This window comes from Belonocnema kinseyi, chromosome 8 (genome assembly GCF_010883055.1).
Source record: "Belonocnema kinseyi isolate 2016_QV_RU_SX_M_011 chromosome 8, B_treatae_v1, whole genome shotgun sequence".
NCBI lineage: Eukaryota > Metazoa > Arthropoda > Insecta > Hymenoptera > Cynipidae > Belonocnema > Belonocnema kinseyi.
The window spans coordinates 40,240,872-40,253,189 of NC_046664.1; the positions used below are offsets into that span (position 1 = coordinate 40,240,872).

The 12,318-nt window shown below is 27.1% G+C and overlaps 1 long non-coding RNA gene across 3 annotated transcripts; it reads left to right on the forward strand.

Moving 5' to 3' along the window:
- Positions 1-3,502: 3,502 nt before the first annotated feature.
- Positions 3,503-11,357, forward strand: LOC117178275. Of its 3 annotated transcripts, none has more exons than XR_004467819.1 (6): positions 3,503-3,687; positions 6,613-6,868; positions 6,977-7,017; positions 9,291-9,417; positions 9,510-9,630; positions 10,540-11,356. It is a non-coding gene; the product is annotated as an uncharacterized LOC117178275 (long non-coding RNA). The 3 variants fall into 3 exon arrangements; XR_004467818.1 differs by having other exon boundaries at positions 6,613-6,857; XR_004467817.1 differs by having other exon boundaries at positions 6,613-7,017; positions 10,540-11,357.
- Positions 11,358-12,318: the final 961 nt, after the last annotated feature.

Consider the following 12,318-nt stretch of genomic DNA (forward strand, 5'->3'; position numbering starts at 1 on the left):
GCTTTATAAATAACGCTCTCAAGGTATTTGATAGTCCAGAAAGTAAGTTTGGTTTCATCAAAATAATATAAAGGATGGCAATGTTTCGAGCCCAGCAACCTCAAAATGTAGTGATTTTGAAAATCTTTTAAGAAGATATTGTGAAAAGAGTCACACAAAGTCTGAGCGAGGAATAGAAAAGGCGCGAAAATTCCAATAAATTTAATATCCGTCAAAAAGGACTAAGAAAATTATGAATGTGAGCAGCAGGTATTAAGACCTAATATTAACAACATACGAGTGACCTTATATTCTTGCATGTATATTCTTTATGAAAGGAATAATTAATTCTTTAAAAAGTCAAAGAAATAATTTGAGTTTCAGGAAGCTTGAGTTTTCTTTTATTTAAATAATCAGCTCTTAAGAAAATAGTTACGTAACATCTCCATCATCTCACTGGGAATGAGAAAAAACGGGATGCTTATTATTTAAATAATTTTGTAATACTCACTTAAGATAACTTACTTAACTGACCTTAACAGTGCAAATGTTTTCGAAAAAAATGAATAATAATCTTATTGTTAGTGCTAGGGTGAATCTTAGGATATTCTCATGAAAAATTATGCACGGAAGTTTCTTAAACGAAAAACGAAAGCTTTTCAATTTTACTAAACAGGTGTACCAACTAAGAAATTTTAAGATCGCTGTTCAAAACTTTTCGTTGATATTATTACTGTCATAATATTTTAATGGAATAAAAATAATTTCAGGCAAATTTTCTTCTAATTCAAAAAGTGTTTTCTCGATTTAACAAATTTACTAAAGAAACTGTTTACAAAAAAACCTTTAAAGTTCAAAGATTTGGTAATTTGCACTATTCGAAACATTCATTATCAGTTTTCTATTTATTAAATTTGCTTATGCTAAAATATAAAACTGTAAACATTTTGAAACATTTCAATTTTTATTGCAAAATTTAAAAATGTTCACGTGTAACAATACATTAAGCTTATATGACAAATTTAGGACATTGTCTAAATAATTTCAGGTTGTGAAAATGAGTAAATATTTTCACAATTTTCATTCTTAACTTAATTGTGATCAACATTTTTTTTAGTCATAAGGAGCCTTCAGCTAAATCATTCACAGAAAAGATTTTTAAAAATGCTTTTCGTTTTTTAAGTATCCAAAAACTTAATTTTTTTAAATAACATGTAGTACGAGAACAATAATTATTCCTGAATTCCCGCAAAAGAAAATATTTGAAATAGTACATTACCGACAATTCAAAACTTCTGAATTATAACATTCTAGAATAAGAAACTGTTTTATCAAATATGAAAGATTTTCAAATTAAATAGCCCACATTATATAATATGCGATACTATAAAATTACTTACACAGAAATATTTCTAAATTAGAAATTCCATGCGAATTTAACTATTTCGGCTATTTTACTGTCTTTTTTTTTGTAATACTGAAAATTGTTGGCCATTTTCTAAATTCGGCAATTTTTCATTCTGAATATTTTCTCTTTTGGGAATTTACTATTGGCGGGATTTTTATTACTCAAAATTTTTCAGTTGTTTTTTTATTTGTAATTAGACACGAATATTTGAAAAGTTCAATGAATGTCTTATCGATTTCATAGTTTCCAATATTTTCCTGGTTTTGTCTGCTCTTACACATACATAGTTGTTCTATACAACCTTATTCTAGAATCGCACGTCGTTGCAATTGCAATTGCGCCGGCGAGTCAGTATATGAATTTGTGTTCCCAGGATCGGAAGCACCAAACCATTTCTGTGATCGTTTCCCATTCTTCATAACAAGAGAAAACATCATTTACATACAAATTAAAGTTCGCAGAGAACAAATTAAATTAAATTAAACATTGCCTAAAATTTGCACCATATATTCTTTTCTTATAAATTATTATTTTCAGAGTATATTATAAATAAGTTTCTATATTTCACATAGAATATGCAAGTATATTAAGAACCAGTTATATTCATATGCAATAAAACTAATTATATAAGTTGTCTATTGATACCAGCAGATTACTGCACTCATTAGCAAAACATTACCGAAATACAAAATTGTATTTTTATTTAAGACAGCTTCAGATTTTATGAAATAAATAATTCTTTTTCTAACATTTACAAAAAAATTGTTTCCATAATTTGAGAAACCATTGCTTGTGAATTTGTGACTTTCAGAGTAGGTTATAAATGAACCTACTTTCAATGTACAAAAACGGTTAAAAATTCCTTTTTCCAACATAATTTCACGTCTTTAAATTTGATAATTGATAACACGGCGTACTTGTACAGCTCTGAATGCAGTATAAGTACGGTATAAATTGTGGAAAAATTTATTTGCAAAATTGATAAAAAATATTAAAGAGGAATTTTTTTATTTAAAAAACTGCTTTCTGCTGTATTCCTTATTTGAAAGAAAAATTTACCATTTCTAGTCTAATTACCATTATTCACATTTCTCACGTAGATGCTGAAGTTACCTTTTTGAATAAAAACACGAACATTTTGGTTAGAATATCATCACCTAAAATTCATAATGCGTTTGTAATTTTACAGAATCTGTTTGGAAACTTACAAAACCTGAAAGTTAAATTGTATACTGAAAGTGAATATTCGTTATTGTCAGCGAAAACGTTACTTTGAGAGAAGGTAATAATCGGACCTACTCTTAAAGTAGTAAAATTACCAAAAATTTTTTTACAGTGCGTTTTGTTTCTCTAAGTCAGGAAATTCGATCGCTGTATTTTTCTTCTTATGATACGCAATTTTCCTAACTTTATTTAATTTTTTTCTAATAAGCAGAAGAATATTGCGTTTTTTCCAATATTCTTCTAATTGTCATTTCTATACGAATTTTCAACATTCGAAATACTACACGATTTAATATTAACAATATTCAATTGATCCGAAATCTGAATCAATAATAATAAACAATAGACCTTTACAATCAGAAAACTATTTGTCTTAATCGAAACAAATTTTGTTTGTTTAGCCAGCGAATATTGTTATTATATACACAAAAAAGCACTTCATTAACCCAACTAAATTTTTTGGTTGCTTCATTAAAATCTTCGGTTTGATTCAACAAAAAATTTTTATCAAAGCAATAAAATAGTTTGTTAAATGAACCAAAATTTGTATGATTAAATCTAATTTTCATGTATATACAAGGAAAATGTATTTCTTGCTGCAAGAATTGGTTTTCTGGGTGTAAATTCTTGGATCATATTCTTGCAGATCAAATTGATACATTCAGATTTACTCTGCGTGCATCGAACGCTAGCTAGAAAATTTAAATATTAAAATTTATGAAACATAAATCGGTATCAAATTAAATTGAAAATGGTATTTTTGAATAAATCGCTATTCGAAAGCGGCCCTGTATGTATCGATGAGGCCGCACGTGTATGAGTGTCATTACTCCCGTCATGCTCCACAGGAGTACTTTCACTACCTTTTAGCCTCGACTTCGCCTAACACGATGGAAATGCTTGCTGTTTTTTCGAAGTGGAAATGAACGGATGATACCGTACAACAGTGAACCTGCAGATCATCAGTCAAAGCGATAAGATTGTGACAAATTTGAAAAAAAGTAGAGAAAAAACGACAGTGAATCGCGAATGTGTATCTCAACGATTCAATTTTAAATGCTACATTTGCTTGTATCGTGAGTTGAAACTAAAGTGATTATCCCTGCTTGAAACCGAGACATATTTAACAATCTAAAAATTAAATCTTCGAAAAAATCTACTAAGTGGTTTTGATCATCTTAACTGGTGTTGGAAAGTAACTCATAACAATATCTTATTTGAAACCTTATTACTGTAGTAACTTTTGTGGTAACATAATAAGAATGCAGATTTCTCAACACTGCGACTTTTGTCCAATTTTCTATTTATAAGTTACTTTATTCCTGTTATTTTAAACTTTTTGGTATTTTTCCAATATAGAGTGAATTGGGGTGAGAGCACAAATTTGTAGCACCTAATACCTATCATTGAACTGAATAATTAATATATGCATTATGTAAAAATAATAATAGAGTTAAATTAGCTGCGGCAAAACATAATAAAAAAACATATATATTAAATCAGAAACGGTTGTCAACGATTGAGGAGGCGGCATGGGAGAGTGCTAATAATTATTGCTCATAAATTAAATTTTTTATTTTTAGCAATTAGAAAATTTAATTTTATAAATGTCATAAACTGTACACAATCTTGCATTCAGATTTTTCAATATTAAATAATTTTAAAATTACAGAAATAAAAATTTAAGGTTTTCAAAAATAAGAAAAAAATTTTAGGAATTAGGAATATTAAAAGTGGATAAATTTTTGTTTATCAGTAAAACTTTTTTGTTTGTTTGTTTGAGTAAAATGTCAGTTGGGGAAGACAAAAAAATTGTTTTTTATTTTAAATATGCAAAAAATATCTTGTGGATAACTGATTTTCCTAACGTTTTAAGTTTTCGATGGAAATATAGTTACTTTTATCAATTTTGTAAAGAAATGTATATTCTTCGGGAAAAAAAGTTATCAAAAGAAATTTGATTATGTATATTTTTTTAAAAGAAAATTTCAGAACATTCCAGAAGCTTATTGAAGAACATGTAAGTCAATCAACGATTTCATTTGTTCTTCAATATTATTAGATTAGAATTGAATGTTATAAATTAATTATAAATGTTTATAAAAATTTGTTTTCATATAGAATATTCTTAAAGTTTTAAAGTGAAAACGAGAAGGGATAAGTTTCGTCATACCCTACCCCTTTTCCAACATTCAAATGTTTTTATCGAGATTTATGCTTTGGGCGTTTTTTCATTTAATGTTAATGACTTTTACTCACTTTAAACATTTTAAAGAAAAAACGTTGTATTTTTCATCAAGAACTCAAAATAATTAAACATTTTTTTAATATTATTTTTTTCTAAATTATTTTGAAAACAAAGCAGTATAAAAATATTTGTATTATATTAACATAAATATAAATCGATCAAAGATTTTATTATTGTGGAATATTGGTAGATTTGAATTATTTAAATCAATTTCAAAAATTGCTGAATGGTTTCAATATTTGAAGTTGCCTAATGTAAAATATTGAAATAGTACAAATTAAAAATAGCTACAATTAAAAATAAACTTATAACGTAATATTGATTAATTTTTGTTTGAATAATGAATTATAAATGTTTCTACCATTGTAATTTTTACAATAATAATTTTTTAAGCTGAAATAGCGAAGAGATCTGTTTCATTACATTTGACGCATTTTCCAGCATTTAAAAGAATAAAATGTGCATTTTTTCAACATTTAGGTTTCTCAACAGAACCATTATCACATATTAATCACTTGTACAAGTTTATTTGCAAAAATGTTGGGATTTTTCTAGAAAAAAAAAATAATAATTTTTAAATATTTGTAATTCACAGTTTTCTTTTTTTAAATATAATTTCGAAACGAATCAATATAAAAAGAAATTCATTCTATTGACATGATTTTGAATCGATTAAAGTTTTATTTATATAAAAATACCTTAAAATATATTAAAGGTACTTCAATTAATTTATCTAATTCTTGATTTATTTTAATATTCAACAGTTAATTAATTCGAAATATGCGAATAATACAAATTGGAAACTGTTATAATTAAGCGAAGGACCCCGTGGTTCCGAATTTCTGGATCAGTGGTAAGGTATTTCCCATAAAATTGGCTAGAAGTTCAGAATTTTTGGAATGGCTAGTCCGTCCACTTTTCCAACCCTCCAACCTTTCAAATTATTCGGGACGAATAGGCACAGTCATAATTATAACTAAATCTCATTAACTTAATTAAATTCTGTTAATGAATTATAAATATTCATAAATATTTATAAAAAAGGAATAAAGATATAGAATGGTAATTTTTCGGGCTCGCAAAAAAGAAGGAAGTTCTGTTTCACCCTACCCCCTTTCTAGCTCGGAAAATCACAAATAATTGCTATTTTTGGCAATTAGATCACTTTTTTCAAAGTTAAATTAAAAATATCATTTAAGAGTATTTGGATGTTAGATTCATAATCAGCACCTCAAAGTACCCTACTTTATTATCGCAGATTTTCAATTTAGTTTGTCTTTCATTTTAATTAAAAAAAGAAGAAAAAAATTAAACGTTTTGGGGCTTCCCTAACTGATATCTTAACTAACGACTAAAAAGAAGATTTTTCGAAAGGTCTCAAATTATTTATTTAAAAATTTAGAAAAGGCATCAAATTGAACAATTACCCATAATAATGATTTCCCTAACGCTTAATTTTTCGCGTGCAAAAATTAAATAATATAAAAAATATTAATGTGTGTCCAATAAAATTCTTTTTGTAAGTGTTACAAGTATAAACTATTTTCGTGACAGTTTCTTTTGTCCTCTTCCCTTTTATGCATTATGAAAAGGAAATTTTTTTTAATTGATTAGTGAAGGGAATAGAAAAATGTTAGCATACAACGTTAATATTTTTAAAAAATTAACATTATATGTGTAAGGTGTATGTAACAATGGTATGCGCAAGAATGTATACGTGTACAGGAATGTTTATCAATTTATCATTTTTAAGGCGGACGTTTGCAATTGAAAATTAAGTGACCACAAAGCTGAACAATTCTGAGTGATATACCGGCGCCTGGAGAAATTTCATCATTTGGATTCGGGCAAGTTTCTGTACGAGAATCAAAATAGCCTTGCAACGAAGGCGTAGTTCGCTGCGCCTGAACAGTTCCCACAATGTGGGATATGTCGATTCGTGCTTACTATTACGGTTCTCACAGGGATTGACTTTTCGCATCGCACTTAGGCTTTAAGGTCAGACTTACGTAAGAAATCTTGATACCTGGGTAAATTTTCACCCCGCTGCTTCACCTATTTGTTATGGTATCAACATTCGAATAATTGGTAATATTTCTATCAATTTTCCGATATAGCATCTTAGGAAAAGGCATAGAAAGAAAGGCTGTAAGAAAAGGTAATTATTTTCGTTTAAAAATAGGTGATTCTTTTTTTATTGTGTTCCTATTGTTTATAAAAGGTGGGCCATTTTCTTGGTGAAGAAATATGTATGTATGTATGCATGTATGTTTGTATGTATATTACGTGTTTATGTAAGCAGAAAATGGCAAACCTTCAATTAAGACTTCTTTTAGAAAAAAATCGCAAATTTTGTATAATTAAATGAATACGATGGACTTATTCTATTGGTCCGTTCGCTCACCTCAACTAGTTTGTAATCGATTTCCTCGGTCACGGAAATTCCTCGATTAAAGGTGTTGGAAAAAAATTAATTATAATTGTATGTATTTAAAACTGAATTAAAAATGCAAGCATGACTGCTGAATCTGAAAAATCAGGGACTCGGATACCAAAAAAGTCATTTTGTTAACTTTTATTCATCACAGACTATTCTTTGAATTGTTCAAAATTATTTGATGAGGGGGAATAGTTTAGGTTTTAAAATTTTAAAAAAGGAAATAGTTCAAAATATAATTATTGAATTATTTCGAATGCTCTGTACGCTCATGCTTTCAGATTGTGTGATTATTTTATTTTGTTCGAAAGCCGCATAACGTGAGCAATTTTAAATTTAATACATACCTTACCCTAATAAATAGGTCAAATGAAAGCATTAAACTTTACAGGAGAATTTCATTTTTCAGTACTAAAAAATTATGAAAGTTCACAACGAAAGCCTTAGCAACTATGCAATTTTCTGTTGGTATTGTGTTAAACAGAAAGTTTTTGTGATTAAACAATTTTCAGTTAAAATCCATCAAAATTAGAACATATGTAGATACGAAGCATTTCACATTGTACGTTTTAACTTGAAACTAACGAAAATGATACAAATTTTATAAAATGACACTAAAAAATCGACATGCATAAAGAATAAGAAATATTTTAGTCTAAAATTTGAAAAATTTGACAATTTCATTCAAAAGGGGTTAAAATTGTATATTTTTATAATTTTTATTTCAAAACACTTGAAATTGTGCAATTATACTTTTAATTCAATAACATCAAAATGGAATGATTTCACATTACAATTTAGAAAACTTAACAATTTCAAATTCACTTCTGAAACTGTATAATATTAAATTATTACTACGTAGAAAATGATAATTTATCATTAAAATTGATTTGACAATATTTTATTAGAGAGAATAATATATGTATCGTAATCTTCAGCGTTGAAAGTGGAAAAAATGGTATTCATAAGCCTTTCTTGAAATTTTTAAAATAAGAAAATTGCTACTATATTAAATCAAAATTTAAATGAATTAAAACATTCTTCGAAACTGGAAAAAATATTAACTACAAAAAATCCTGACAATAAAACTTTCTTATACTCAAACGCTTTACAGTTTCGATTATTTCAAGTAAATGAAAATCTTTCGAAATCTCTATTTTAAATTATAAATTACACTTCTCAAAATGTAACCAGTTAAATTTAAATTGCAATATTAAGGTTAATAAAAGCGGAAAGTGAAAAATTCAGAACGCTAAAATTGTAGAAATGTACGCAAAAAATGACCTTATTACTGAATTATTAATTTCCGATGGCCCTATTTTCATCTGAAACAATTTAATTTAGAATCATTTATTCACTCTTAACAATTTTATAATTTAAAAAATTAATAAAATTGAAACCAAATAATTTAGAATATTTAAATCATTAAATATCAAACTGGCCATGAAGGCTTTCATTATGATATATAAAATTAATAAATAATTTAGGCGATCAATAAATAATTATCATAAAATATTAGAAGTCAAATTTTTCATAGAAATCTCCAATACTTGAGACTAGTCTCTAAGAACAAAAACAAATTTTATGTCATTTCCGGTTATCAAATATTTTTTCACATGAAGTTATGTACATAAAAACCTGCATTTTTCACCCTCTATTTTGACCTCCTTGTAAGCTTCTAACCTCCTTTAAAGCAAAAAACATTAATTTCAAGTTATCGTGTTCACGAAAAGGTGTGACATCTACACACAATCGTACAATTGCTTATATCGTTGCTTTATACATTCTTAAATTGATAAATCTTTAGTTAAATAAATTTAATATTCTTTGAAATTGATACAATTACAGTTCTTACACTATGAGGAAGTAAATTTCATTACATTTTAATTCCACAAAAAATTTAACGCATTTATTCGTCTTTATAAGCTTTTAATTTAATATAATTGTTGAATCAAAAAAAGTTATATGAGTACTTTCTTCACTTTATATTTCAGATATCTCGACTGAAAACTATAAGAAAATCATGGATGTGAATGTTATTGCCAAAGCTATTTGTAAACGAGGAGCTAATAAAATTATACGAGGAAATAATACACTAGGACATATTACCAACATTAGCAGGTTTAAGTATAATGGATAATTTTTGAAAATAGTATAGAAACCACAAACTTTTTAATTTACGTATATCATATTATTTTTTTTTTTATTTCAAGATTTCAGGAAAATCTTCGGCTACAGGAAAAGGCTATTTTTTCATTTATATGCTTCCAGGAAATTTGCTTTAACTTTCAAGACTCAAGTCACTGAACCAGAAAAAACAGTCTAAACATTAAGGTGAGGTACAAATTTTGTGAAATAATAATTTTAAATTATTACTTTTTTTCTTATAATAAAAATAAGCAAACTTCTAAGTCAATTTTGTTTCACACGAAAAAAACCACTTCCTAATTTGAAATATATTAAAAAAGTAGAATAATTAAGAAAATTTATAACGCACTTTCAAAAGTTAAAATGTATATTTATCTTTTTTATTCGTACAATCACTTAGGAAACATTCATAAATTACGTCATGAATTTTTTGCCACTTTTCCACCTAAAATATTTTGAATCATTAGTCAACAAACACGCCCAAATTTTGATTTTTTTTATATTACGAAACATTTGTCAATTTTTCAAAAGAATTTTCAGAAAATAAATCAACGCTGTCAATTTTACTTTTTGTAATTTTAAATCTTGAAATTGAAATTCTGTAAAGTTACACAATTTTTAGTTTCAAATCTTTAAAATTGAACAAATTAGAAAAAGAATTTAAAAAATTTGCTTTGAATAAATCTTTTTTCTATGTTTTTGGCTTTTCAAAACAACTTATAAAAATTCAAACTTACGTAATAGTATCAATTTACGCTCATTTCTCCCTAATTAAGTAATTGTAATTTTTTTCCTTACTCTGCCCAGCCCCCACCAAAAAAAACTCTTACATAATTAATGGATGCTCTTTTATTCAGTATGAAAAATATAAATATCAAAGAACTTATTTTAAATAGCGCGTTTGTTTATAAATCAACTTTAGAGTTTAAAGAGTAAGAGTTTGAAAAAAAATTAGAATGATAGTTATTTGAATCAAAATAATTAGTATTTCATCATTATATTTGTTCCATATTTTCCTATTTCATGCACTAAAATTGTATAGAAAATGTTTTTTTAAATTTCTGAAGTCTGCTTCCTATTTCCCATAAATTCCAGTAATGAAGACTGCATGGAATATACGTCAAGGGACAAGCTGAAATTCTGAATTTGACCAAAGATCCCTGACAAAGGAGATTAATATTCGGATCTTCGCTAGATGACAAGTGAAGCCATTATTATATGATTCTCAACTCTCCTTTTAAGCACCCGGAAGACCAGCATTATACTCAATGTCATCTTTCACATGGTCATCAACCCAAACTAACTTTCATTATACCTCTATTGAACAATGATAATCTTACAGATAATATTTTATTATAAAACAATAAAAAATTTTTTCCTTTAGTTACGTGTTAAACATATATTTTATATAAGCACTTGTCAAATTTTTGAAATTTTAATTCTTTATATATTGTATAGGGATAGATAATTTAATAAAAAATATGTTCAATACATGTAATTAAGAATAATGCTTCGATAAAGATTGCACTCTTTTAATTATCTGGCAAGTGCCCAAAAGTTTGAAAAGTCGACGATGAATCTATCAGATTTATGAACAATGGACTTGTAATATCGATTGAATGAATTATGAGACCACCTTCTGGGCACCAAAGGACCACATTAATTAATTGTCACTGGAACTATATTTTTTACTTCTTTTAAAAGATATTTTTCACTTAGTTTTATAACTTTCTACTTACCCAGTTCTATTTACCGTGATTAGTACTCACTATCATTATAATTATCAGTCAAGTTTGGTAAAAGAAATTATTCAAGTCTAAATGTCTTATAGGTAGGGTACTTCATACAGGTTTTTTAAATTTTTGGCTTGACTGATTTTAAGGATTTTGAAGAAATTGCTAATTAACTTTAACTTTGATATTTCTAAGCAACATTTTATTTTTTCATTTGGAAATATGAAATATTCTTCTACAAGGTCGCAACGTTAATTTTGAGATTCTAAATTGTGAAGTGATGACATTAAAATAAAATTACCTTTAAATATTCTTAGTTGATCCATTTTTCATGCCTGAAACTATTATGCCTAAAAAGTACTGGAATTTAAATGCCTTTAATTATAAATAATTTATTATGTAATTTTTTTAATTTGAGAAAAAATTGTTATCTTTTTCACGCTTACGTAGAATAAACAAGTTCGAATAGGCTAGAAATTAAGATAGGAAATAATGATTGTAATAATCATAATTAAAGTTAATATAGATAAATGAGTCAAACTAACATAAGAGAAAAGATTTACTAAAAAAAAATATTGGATAAATTGTGTATAAGCGGGGTGACTTTTAGCAGGTGCAAATGAATTTTTGATATTTTAATGAAAACAATGATAAATTTGGGAGGATATAGAGATAAGAGTAGATTTGAGGATAGTATAAATAGTGATGTTTGTCACGGTTAGGAGAAGAATGTAAAAATTATTGAGATTTTATATATTTAATTTTAGTATACATTAGAGAAAGAGGTACGAGAGGTTAACTTTCAAGTTTGGGGGGGGGGTAAGTATTGAGGGTAAGTGTCGGGTTAGAAAGAATGAGTGGATATGAGGGTTAGAGTGAGAGTGTGCAGATGAGGTGATAATGGTATGGTGGTGTAAAGAAGTTGAGGAATTCACATTAAGAGGATGAGTTGATTAGTTAACGCTGGACTGTGGATGAGCCTTAGCTACGTTTGTGACGTGAATGGCAAGGGGGTGTCGGAAAATTTGAATAATATGGAAAAAACTCATGTTTGGGTTTTACAAGAGGATGGAAGATCTAGGTACAGATAGATTGTGGATGAGGAGGGTTAGAGATGGAAAATGGTAGAGTCAGGGTTAGG